This window comes from Pezoporus wallicus, unplaced genomic scaffold, assembly GCF_028554395.1.
Source record: "Pezoporus wallicus isolate ANWC-B61680 ecotype Strahan unplaced genomic scaffold, APGP_CSIRO_Pwel_v1 contig_7835, whole genome shotgun sequence".
NCBI classification, from domain to species: Eukaryota; Metazoa; Chordata; class Aves; order Psittaciformes; family Psittacidae; genus Pezoporus; species Pezoporus wallicus.
In genome coordinates, this window is record NW_026636866.1 from 610,869 (window position 1) to 622,806 (window position 11,938).

The window sequence follows — 11,938 nt, forward strand, 5'->3', positions numbered from 1 at the left end:
CAATGTGGTCATAGTAATGGTGATGTTACACTGCATGTTGAAAGCCTTTCCAGCGAAAGGCTACTGGGCACTGCAGCAAAAAGGAATTAATCTCCTTTTTAAGTTATCTTATTATTTGTTGTTGGCATATCTCATTATTAACTGTTGGTATAGACAGTGGATTGGGTAGCCCTACTGTATCAGTCACCCATGAGAAAGGTTTAATGTCTGAGGAGTAAGGCTGAGAAAGGAAATGAAGCGATCTGAAACTTATCTTCTTCCAATATGTTCAGCACCCACCAGGATCTGTTTATGTGGGGGAGGACATAACTTCATATTTTCCAGCATACAAACTCACCAAGATTAAACACCATGAGCTAAAACCTTGTCTGATGGAAGACAACTTCTGTGGGATAATGTTGATTTACACCTGCCCAAGAGCTAATCCTCTGAATCCAGCCAGAAAGCTCTCTCAGATCTTCAAGAAAAATAAAACCAACAACAGTGATTTGCTCTATTTTTAAAAAGGAAAAATAGATTAAATGATACATGGGAGGAGAAAGAACTCCCCCATCCAAAATCAAAGTTCAGGGCAATAGCCAAAAAGAAACGGTATCATTTAGGGGCAGATGAAAGAACATGTAAGTTCAGCATGATGTCATGGCTGTTTATGCAGTTAAATGGCTCTTTATCATACACCAGACACATAATGACTTTCTAAGGCTCCCACTGGACGGATGGTCCGTCTCTGTAATAAATGTTGACAAGTTTTATATAAAACTGTATATCATTTTCAATTCCCAATGTAGCCATTTGAACCTGTGATTAATAACCTCGCAAATCTTATCTGTTTGAAAATAAGAGGAGCTGGGTTTGTTTCCTTCAGATTAGGGTTCAGGGCTTAACAACAGGAAAATAGCCTGCTGAGATCACTCTGGTTTTCATGGCCCATAAAAGTAAGGACCAAGAAAATAGAATTCAAAAATACGCTAAACATTCATATCGCAAAGCAAATAAGATACTTCACAAGTCATGATAACATTGATTCATGAGGTCTGTAACCAAACAATTGTTTTATATCAGGCAGAATAACTGCGAACGGAGAGATAGGCACTTGTACATTTAAATTAAAACCCTAATTGGCTGATAAGATGTACCACAAAAAAATAATATTCAGACTCAAAGTTCTTGGTGGTTTGTCAGACTGAAACAAGAAAGCTTTAGGCAAAGATAGAGAGAAAAATGGGGCAAGAATCTGCGATTCCAGATCTGTGTTTGGCCTGGATACAGCTGATAGCCAGGACTGCAATAAAGGGTCAAAAAAAAAAAAACCCAGAAAAAAATAATTAAAATCCCCATTACCACATTGCTCCAGTCTAGAAAATACTCATAATTTTACTGTGAGAATGTTCTTGTTTGGAGTCAGTACAAGGACAAGAATAAATCAAAAACTGATGCTAAAAATTACACAGGTGTGGGAGCTGAAGAGAGAAACTGCTGAAGAGAAAAATTTACTCTCAAATCCACTTAAAAATCCACATAAAATCTGCTTAAAGCACAGTAAATAAAGCATTCCTAGCACAGCTTGGGAAATGGAGAGCCAGCTTTGAACCTCAACAGCTTTATCCCTTGCTTCCCAATTCCCATTAAAGCTTCACACCTCCAACCAAAGCCACAAAGGACGATGAAAAAAATATTGCCAGATCCTTTCCTTTCCCCTGCAGAAAAATAGCAGAAAAGAATTCAAAAGGAAGTGCCCAATCTGTGTTTTTCCCCTGCAAAAATCAAAGCGTGTTCAGCTGAAATATGTCCCGCTCGTGTGGTTTTTAGCTTTCTAGTACATCGAAATTTTCCTGTGAAATCAAGCCCTTCCTGCCAAGATTTTAATTTATTTTTGAAATGTAGCTTTCTGTCCAAAATTCTCAGCAGATTTTCTCTTAAAATAGCTTAGAGTTACTGCAGTATTAAAAAGAAAAATTACCTTGCCTTTGACTTCCACACAGTGGGCTGCTCACAGAGGCTGGAGATAAACACTGAGAACCGAGTGCACTCTAATTACACCTCCTCGGTATAAAACTTTTTGTCAGTATAAAGCTTTTTTTTTAATAATTTTTTTTTTAAAATTTTATGGCACTTTCGTGCAAAGCCAGGGTAGTGAAGAAAACAGCCATTCTTCCTCATGCTTTTCCTTAACTGAAAACATCAAGGGTCAACAATAATTCACCTAAGTGAGGAAAGGATGGAACTGGAAAATGAGGCGGATCATGGAAAAAGTCAAATAATCTCTGGAGAAAGAGCAATTTATCCCTGCACTGGCAGATGGGTATAGACATGTGGATTTTAGTATAACACTCCTCTCATAGGAGGCACCTCCTGGGGCTTGGACCTAACCAGGTTAACATTTTGCAGGGAAAACTGTTGAGCTTTTTTCATCAATAAATAGAAATCCAGTCTCTGATTTATTCCTTGTTTAAGACTGGTGGTTTTCAACCACTGAACACCTCCTGCCAGCCTAAGAAATGCTTAGGAGCCCCCAGATTTCTCTCTGGTTGAAGGAAATTTTCTGCTTGGTAACAGAGGAAAAATTGGCATTAAAAATGAAGAGGAACATGTGAACAAAACTGATGGATCTCGGTAGGGTTTTAGGATAAGAAAGAATACTACATTACAAATAATTTATGGTGAACAATAAATATATATGAATAAAATTTAGTATTTTTTTTTAATCCTTCCTCCTGTAGCACCTTTTTTGTGCTGAAAGTTAAATTATTAGGAAAATCAAAGCGCATTTTGGTGAAGAGCAGTAAGGCAGCTACATAGATACGAATGATTTCCACTGCCATCTACCACTTCAAACTCCAAAGATCCTAACATAAGAATAAATTGCAGAACAAGGCAATTGAGAAAGTAGATAAAAATGGTTCAAAAAGTGAGTTGTTTCATCATCACCATGAGACCAGAATCAGACTTTGTGCATCATAGACAGCTAATAATTCCACACTGGGTTAAGGCTTGAGGAATAAATGCAACTTATCCTTAAGGCAAACATGTCACATAGAGGAAACAAATGTGTTTGTCCACGAGAGGTCTCTAGAGCCCTGTATAATCACAGGACACGGCCATGGATTCCTCTTCTGCTTTGAAATGAGACACTATTTGGATGCTCGTGTCCCTTCATCAGCTCATAAGGACTCCCTTGTGTGTCCCCTCTGCACCTGGCACATTTTGGCCTTCCTCAGCCAGGATGAGGAGGAGGATGAAAGTGGCATCTGAAGGAGGGCGAATGTCTCCAAAGGGGAGAAAGAAAGGGCAGCAAAGGGTTGCATTTGTGCTCTGCCTGGGAAGAGCAAACACATGTTGGCCGATGGCTTGTGAGAGCAGCTAAAGCAGAGAGTAAGTATTCCATAGATAAGCAAGAGAAAAGGTGTTTTTCCTTGTGAAAGCAGCTTATCTAGTACCAAACACCTGACCAGGCACTGGTGGTATTCCTGGCATTGCAAGGGCAGGGAGGACGGGAGAAGTGTCCCTTTTTTTAGGAGTTTTAACTGGAGGGTATTTGCAAAAGATGCTATCTTAGCAAATGAGTAGTTACTTTAGCAATTTTTCTGCTGAAATAATGGGAATTCCCTACAAGCTGTTGAACCTTTCCAGAATCTCAATATTTTCAAGGGCTTGCACATTTTACTATGGAAACATTAATATCAGTTTTTGACCTGCCAACAAATATTTTTCCTATTCATGTAGAATAGCTATAGAAAGTACATTTTTATTCAGAACATTCAGAAATCAAATGAAATTGCATTTTGGTTGCATAATTACCAACTATTTCTGTTTTAGTCAGTTACTGACCCGGAAGTAGAATAATTTCCAGATGTTTGCAACACATTTTTATATGTAAATCCCAATTGTAGGTAGACTTTGTAAACAAACATATTTTGAAAGCATTTATAGATGACAGTGGACACATCTGGAGAATCTATTCTCACAATTTCACAAGGAAAGATTATGCTTCTCTCTGTCTAAACAATAAGTTGAAAACTGTTGGCCAGTCCCATAATTTACTTCCTGTGGAATATTGCTTCTTCAATCTTAGTAACTGCACTTCTGCGTACAGGTAAGATTAAATCCAGTCTCTATGTATCATTCCCACAAGATATATCTCCTTGCTGAAGAGCTGGAGCATCCTGACAATTCTTCTTACTACCTTGTGACCAAAGACTTAAGTAGAAGACACAGAATCATAGAATCATAGAATCGTTAGGGTTGGAAAGGACCTTAAGATCATCTAGTTCCCTGAAAACCCCAGCAGCCATTTTTGGCTTGGCCAGCCTTGGTAACTGTTAACTTTCATCAAAGTATGTCACAAGGAAAGCAGAATTCAGCTCCAGGAGTTTTACACAGAAATAAAACAAGCTTTTACCTCTTCTAACACACATTTCACCAAATCCCTGTTGGCTGTCATAAGCAGGGCATAAATCTCCATAACTAATACCTTTGCATATTCTTCCTTGGAAATCTTTTCGCTTGTTTCCTTTACCAAAAATGGGAACGTATCCCTGAAAGATAAACAGTGTGTGCCTGAGAGCGGCACCCCCATCCAGCCCCGGGCAAGAGGGGTCTTGGAGTCGGATCTCAGCACAGACTTCCTCAGATCATGGCCCCATGGAGCCTTCATGAAGACGGCGGCCCCCAGAAGATCTGGGCTTTGAACAATGAATGCCTTAAGTGTGGGTTTCAATCTTTTTCCCCTTTTTTCTCTTTCTGATTTGTGGACCATTAAAAATATTCCAGTGGGGATACAGGATACCCTTTAAAATATGGAGATTTCTGTGTAGCATATGTGAACTCTTCTTCCTTACTCCCCTTTCATGGAGCCCCAGGGAGCTGCTGGAAACGACGGCCCTGGGAGATCAAACACGCTTACACCCTGTGAATCAGACAAGGGAAACAAATTCAAGAGACAAGGTCCTCCCGGAAACACCCTCCGGAGTCATTCGAGAAGATGGATTGGAAGTGCAAGTCCCTGCAGAGTGAAAGGGAGAGACAGCAAAACCATCCCAAAATCGTGACAGAAGAAAGCAGCAACTTGAAGCGAGCAGAGGTGGCCAAGGTGATGCTTCCCTCTGCAACTGCACTGCTAATAGATGCAGTGGATCTTTCCACCAGGACTGTCTGTGATGTGGCAACAGAGCTCCAGCTTACATGGAAGGCAATGAATATGTGTGGGTGCTTTCCTGCTGCCAGCAGCCTTCCATCCACACTGTTGCATGAAATTGCCTAGGGTTCTTAGTCCTCAATCACTGTAAACTGATATATATATATATATAGCCTATGTAGCCATAAGGTATATAGGCTATATAAACTGTATAAACTATATATTTCACATAAACTATATATATAAGATATATAAACTATGAAATATTGTTAAATAATTGTTAAAAATATCATTTAAATCAGATGCCCTGTGTGAGTAAGGAAGGATTTAAGCAAATAAATGCAGAAAAGAATCTCCATGGAATCCTTTGGTATTTTTTTCCCTTGAGACAGAGCCAGCCAAGTCCATGTAAAAGAAGGTGCAGAATCACAACTCGTCAATGAAGCTGAGAAAGCCTGAGGGAGAGAGAGATGGCTATAAATGGGTCTTCATCATCCAGCCTATGCCAGCTACAGAAAAGCTTCAAACATCAGCAGCGCTTCCTTGTGCTCCAGCACTTCCCAAATGTTACATGAACCTCTGAAGGGCTTAGTGTTGGCCAAAGTCAGCAGAAACATACAGAATATCTAGCATCCTGGTTATATCAGGACTGGCTTGCCCATGTGAAAATATGGTGTTTTGGAGATCATAAGTGTGCATGCACATCCCGAGTCATCTGAGCATTGCTCCATGCCTGTTTGCTTGTGTGCGGAGCTGGACTTCTTTTGCACGCTTTGCCACTATGTCCCCTTCTGAGACAAATATAAAAACATGGAAATAACGTTTAAGGAACTCTTTAGTTCATTAAGGTGAGCAATAATTGAGCTAATCATCACTCATTTCAGTGCTTTTTCATCACTTCCAAGATACTAAATTATCCAGGAACAAGGTGCTCCACTAAATATCTATCTAATGCTAACTGTGCTGCTTGTGCTGATCCAGTCACGACTATGAAACCCCAACACTCACAGTGATTTGAAGGAAAAACCTTGGTACTATCATCATGGTATATTCCTAACGCATATCAAAACTGAGGATTCTTCATAGTCATGGGGCTCTTTAGAATCCAAAGCAATGATTTACAACTTATAACATGCACCACAAAGTCTGCAAAAATATTTTTCCATCACTATTTAAACTTTTTTAGTGGGAGCAACTGCACAGCATATACGCGATGCAATACACATTAGTTATACACTACATACACTAATGTGAATACACATTAGTTACCTATAGTGGGTGCTGCCTTGTTGCATGCATAGGTTTGACTGTGTTCTGTTTCTTATGCAGACTTTTCCCCCTTCTTCATCTTGCCTAGTCCTCCAAATGTGTAATGGCAGCTATAAGTGTGGGCAGAGCTCACAAGATGCTGTGAGGGCGTATAGGAAGCTGCGACAAATGTGAAGTAAACTCTGAGGTTAACATTTAAAGAATGCTGCTATAGAACTGGCCGGATAATTTCTTCCCCAGCGTTTTCCCATGGGTAAAAGACAGACCATAGCTCTTCCTTCCCATGAAAGGCACTTTGATCTCCCTTGATGACATGCTTTATGTGTTTTAGGAGTTTAGTGTAATTGGCTCTAGTGGCTGTTCCCCATCCCCAGCAAGTCTCTATGTCAGTGTTTGCCCTGTAAGTCTCATACAACACACGGCTCTTCTAAGTGCACGGCAGATCAAAAAAGAGCGTATTTATGGATTTTGGAAAATCTTATTAGAAATCATTTAAAATACTCCTTCATTATAAAAAGTGTTTTGTGTGGCTGCTTTGTCTTAATGAGAGTCAAACCCCACGTTGTCAGAAAGCTGCCTGACATGTACGATTATGAATTGCTCAGCAGCGGCTGCAGAAGCACTTGGTCATGTCTGATGGGACTTATTCTTAGACACTTGGACTAAACATTATGTCACCCCTCCTGTCACAGCTGAGGGTTGCCAGCCCAGCCAAGCAGTGGTGCGATACCAGGGCTCCCATGAGAAGGCCACGTCAGGAGAGCAGAACATTTCTCATCAGCAGGGAGATGCTCAGATCCATCTTACATCAGCATTTAGGCTGGAGCAGCTCTTATTTTCTCACCTCTCTGTGAGTTATGACACTAAATCACAATTATTCTTTTGGTGTGGAAAGTATGGTAAACAGGGCTGTATCTGAAAAGTCACTTGTTAATCTAATAAAGGAAGGAAAACATTCCTGGCATTATGGTTTTATCAGCTTATAAACATGTGGTAGAAGCCTACATGCCTTAGAATAACAGCAGAAACAAGACTGGGAAAGGAAACATTGAGATCTGGATGCTTTAGTAAAGACAACCAGCAGCACAGCACATTGTGTAACCTCAGAGCTTTTCCCATTCCTGATCCCTGCAAATTCTATTAAATATTCTTAAGCTCTGGGGGCCTTGTAGTTAATTCTTTTTAATTCCTTATCAACTGATTAGCCAGCCCTTACTCAAAGGACATTTAGGATTGACAACAAAAGCAACAAACAGTGGAATTTCCTATACTTCATCCAAAAGGAGATTTAAAAAGCTAATCAAAAGCTATAAGTATGCATAATCTGGATCATTTTGGAGAAGGAAAATGAGTTGCAGAAGTAAAAAATCATTGTTTCCTTCCATGAATAGTTACTACCTTTGTGTCCTTAAGAGTAGAAGGAAAAATATGCATAGCACTTCAGACCTGCCATCATAGTAACTTTTTCTCTGTTTATAGGTACATACACAACACTGGCTCATATCACCACAGAAGTGTGCTTGGTACCATGGCCTCAAACACGACACTGCTCTTTGCCCTGCCCTATCTCTGTGGCTCAATGGGCTTTCTGGGGCTTTTATCCTACTGGTGCTGAGCTGCACAGCCCTGTCTGGTTGTGCTGTGTCCTTTTCCCTTGCCATGGGACCTGACCAAACTTGTCCTCAATAAACTTAGATTTTATGGTAGAATTCCCTCTGAAAGTGATAATCACCATTTTCACTGCATCTGGGTAGGAGTGTATGTAGTCACCCACAATGGCACTTTTTCTGCACTGGATACAATAGTCAGAATGCAGATCTATTCCTTCAAGGTACATACAAGATGAGACCAAAGGCTTTTCATCCTTTTCCCATTGTTTTAATCTTCTCATCCAAAAGCTTTCATGCCTCCTGACACATAAAAAAGTGTTGGGTTAAGCGAACTAACTCAAATGACAGTCAAATGAGGGTTGAAACCAAGGCAGCATCTGCACTGAGGTTTATTTGCTTTTGAAAATCTCCATTTCTAATGGTTAAAGGCAATGTCTTAAGGTTATTGTAATTATTTAGTGCTGTTTTCTCCTTGTGTGGGTCTTTACTTCACCAATGGTGTTCGTGCTTTGGCAGAGACTAGCTAAGAGCGCCTTTCTGCCCTGTTTTGAAAATTCAGACTTTAAAGGGGTATGGACAGTTATTTATTCTTGCAATTGAAAACATCTAAAACATCTAATTAGCATTTTATAAAGCCATTTTTACAGGGTGAGTTCTCTACATGCTGCAGAAGGTTACTGCATAATCGTAACACCAGAAAGGCTACAAATTTACAACATATTTTAGAAAAATAAAAGACAAAGAGATGACAATTAAAAAACTCCCCAAACTCAATAAGATGCTTCAAGCAAATGCAATGGATGGGAAAACCTTTCAAGCTGAAGGGAAAAATGAGGCCATATTGTTAGCTGAGGTGGTGGGGCCCAGATGCGCCAGAAATGTCCCTGAATGAAGAAACCAAAGTCACTTGGTCACATTTCCTTGCTCAAATGGCATCTGATGGACTTCCTTCTATAAATCACATTTCTAACAGAGATAGCAACCAAAAGTCCCCCTCCAGTCTCAGAGGATGTGACAAGGCTCAGCCATGAACCATTCCCAGGTTTATTGTGCACAGGGCCATTTCTAAGTTACTTTGACCAAAGGATTTGGGGTCAGCACTTAAGACATGCTGTCTGATGCGCAGCTACTAAGCTGTGTAGGAGGATACTTCAGGAGAGCATGGCACTCCTACTTTCCCCTCTCTTATCTTTCCTGGAAAACATGGTAAATACATGACTGAACCTGCTGGGACATGTCAAATATACATCTCCACCTCCCCGCTGTGGATTAAGAAGAAAAAGTCATTCACCACTCAGCATACTTGGAAAGTCTCTTGTGAATACAGCAGACACCTCCAGACGTCTCCATCGGTGACGTTATTTATAAGTGGACCAAACAGCTTGTTAGGCTAATTGCTCCTGGAGGGATTTAACTGTATTGAGAAAGCTTGAACAGGGCTCAGCTGTTCCAGAGAATTAGCTGCCACTCCTGCCTTTGATTTACATCCCTCATAAAATTTTATGGCCAGATTAGAATGAACTTCACTTGCACTGTGTTCTTAGTAAAGTTTTTTTATGCTGCATAAAAGCAAAAAAAGAATCAACGCTGTAACTAATTATAGCCTTAACCAGGAAAGGAAAATACCTCAAAATGGGGGGGAATGACCCCAAAAGCTCCCCAGAACAGATCCCTATGGATCTGCCTCAGACACCTCAGCTTTGAGTCTGAGTGTGTTGAGAGAGCAGCAACAGCTAAAATAGCCATAGTTTAAGGAAGAGCACTTTTGAATGGAAAAAGACTGATGCGGCTTTTTATGGTAACCAAGAGGGAGTGTGAAGCAGTCAGGGTTCCAGTAAATGGGAGAAGGGAGTGGGTGCTTATCAGTCACTTTGTCTGGAACGTCTTTGAGTCATTTGTCTGCTGAGTTTGTTCGTATGGAGGGAAAAGTCTACCTTTGAAATAATTGGTTGCTTGCAGAGATAATTTGTCTATATAGTGGTTTTCCTTCTGTTGTTGATAAATTACGGAAATCCCTGGGCTACACTTTGCTTCACCAACTGTAAAGCTAGGACATAAATCCAAACAGAAAAAAGACTTTTTTTCTTCCTTTCTTTCTGCCAGTGAAATAAAATGTCACTGAAAGCGGCCTTTATATCTATCCTACGAATCCATGAAAGATTGCAGAAAGGAAGGAGAATAAATAAGCCTAGTAAAATATTTACTATTCTAGACATCGGTAGCCAAGGCCAGATTGATGGGAAATGCTTAGTTTGGGGCTGACAGCCTTTAAATGACCTCTTTACAAGTGCCTGAATCTTGAATTCAACATGCATGTGAGCTCCATTGGGACGCATGAGTATTTTGTGCAAGTACTTTGCCGTGTCAGGCGCTGGCCCATTGACAGCAGCAGGAATTACAGGTGTTCAGTTCCTCCCAGATGTGCAAAATGCAGATGCTGGAAAGCAGCTCATCCCGACAAAACTCCAGCTGCCTCCCTCCAGGCCGGACGAGAGCAGATCATATGCTACATTTCACTTCTGGTCAGGACTTACCTCCATTTACTGCTTTTTTTGCTCAAAATTAATGCTTTTGGGCTGCAGAAGCACTTCCCAAGATGGATTTTTCCACCGAGAAAGGAGCCGCAAGAGAAGGACCACTTCATACGGTCAAAGCATGGGGCTTGGTAGATTTATTTTAAATTAAATAAGTTATTCCATGTGTTCTGGACACAAGCTCACTATAAACTAATTTAAAATCCAGGGAGAAAACCCCTGACAGTCAATTTTTTCAGTCCTTCAAGCTGAAATACCGTACCAGTAGTTCATCACCTGGCAAATAAACCTGCCAGCTCAAACCTTTATATTAATCATTTTCTGTACCCTGCTTGAACTTTTCAAAACTGAACTCAGGAGTGCTCTAATTCTCAATCCACTGGTACCAAAAGAAACAAGCAGAGGACAAAAGGCAAGTAATGAGTAGCCATCCTCCTCTGCCTCCTCCACTGCAGGAACATGAACTTCACAGACCACGATTTAGGGGAGGTACCTGCCATTTGCCCCACAGCATCTCAAGCTGTAGCCCAGTTTCTGTGAGTCAGAAACAGCCAGACCAATACGTTCCTTGATGGGATGGATTTTTAATTTCTGGCCTGGAGAGACGATTTTTTAAATAGTAATTTCTCAAACTGTCATTCCACAGTAATAATTAACATTTTTTTCTCATTATCTACATTGACACCTACAAAGACCTTGCTTGATTATGTGTCTGTATTCCTTCTTCTAATATTTTAGTCTTCAAGAAAAAAAGAAAAGGAAAGAAATGACAAAAACTCCACAGAATAAAGGAACATATGTTCCTGAGCTCATAGCCAAACAAGCCACTTACTTAGTGGGAACAAACTGTGATGTATAACGTATTTACTTTTCTAACCTTTCTAAAATTACCAATTTGACTGATTTCTTATGTGTAAAAAGAGGCATAAGGCCTTCCCTTCTGTCAAAGTACTATTGTCTCGAGTAATTTAGAAATTCCCTGTTTCAGTGCATTGAGACTACCAGCACAGAGACAGATTTAAGGCATCTTTAAATATTGGCAAGAGTCACAAGAATGTGTTTCTTAATACCACTGTAACTAGAGAATATTTATAGGAGAAGTATTTATAGGGGAAGTCCAGCTAAAATCCGAAGCTCTGAATCAATGACTATCCCACAAGAAGTGCAGCCATAAGCCTGCTTCGCATTTACAGCTAATGGTTTGGGGTGCAAGGACACACACAGCACTTCCACCACAGGTCTGTGCCTTCACTGGGGTTCAGCTCACAGGCACAAACGAAGAACAATGTCGTAAATTAGGGACTAGGAATCTATCTACTACACAGCTGTAGAAGAGACTGCTGACAAATCAACCTCTTCCATCATATCAGGCTGTTGCTTGTATCATCCCA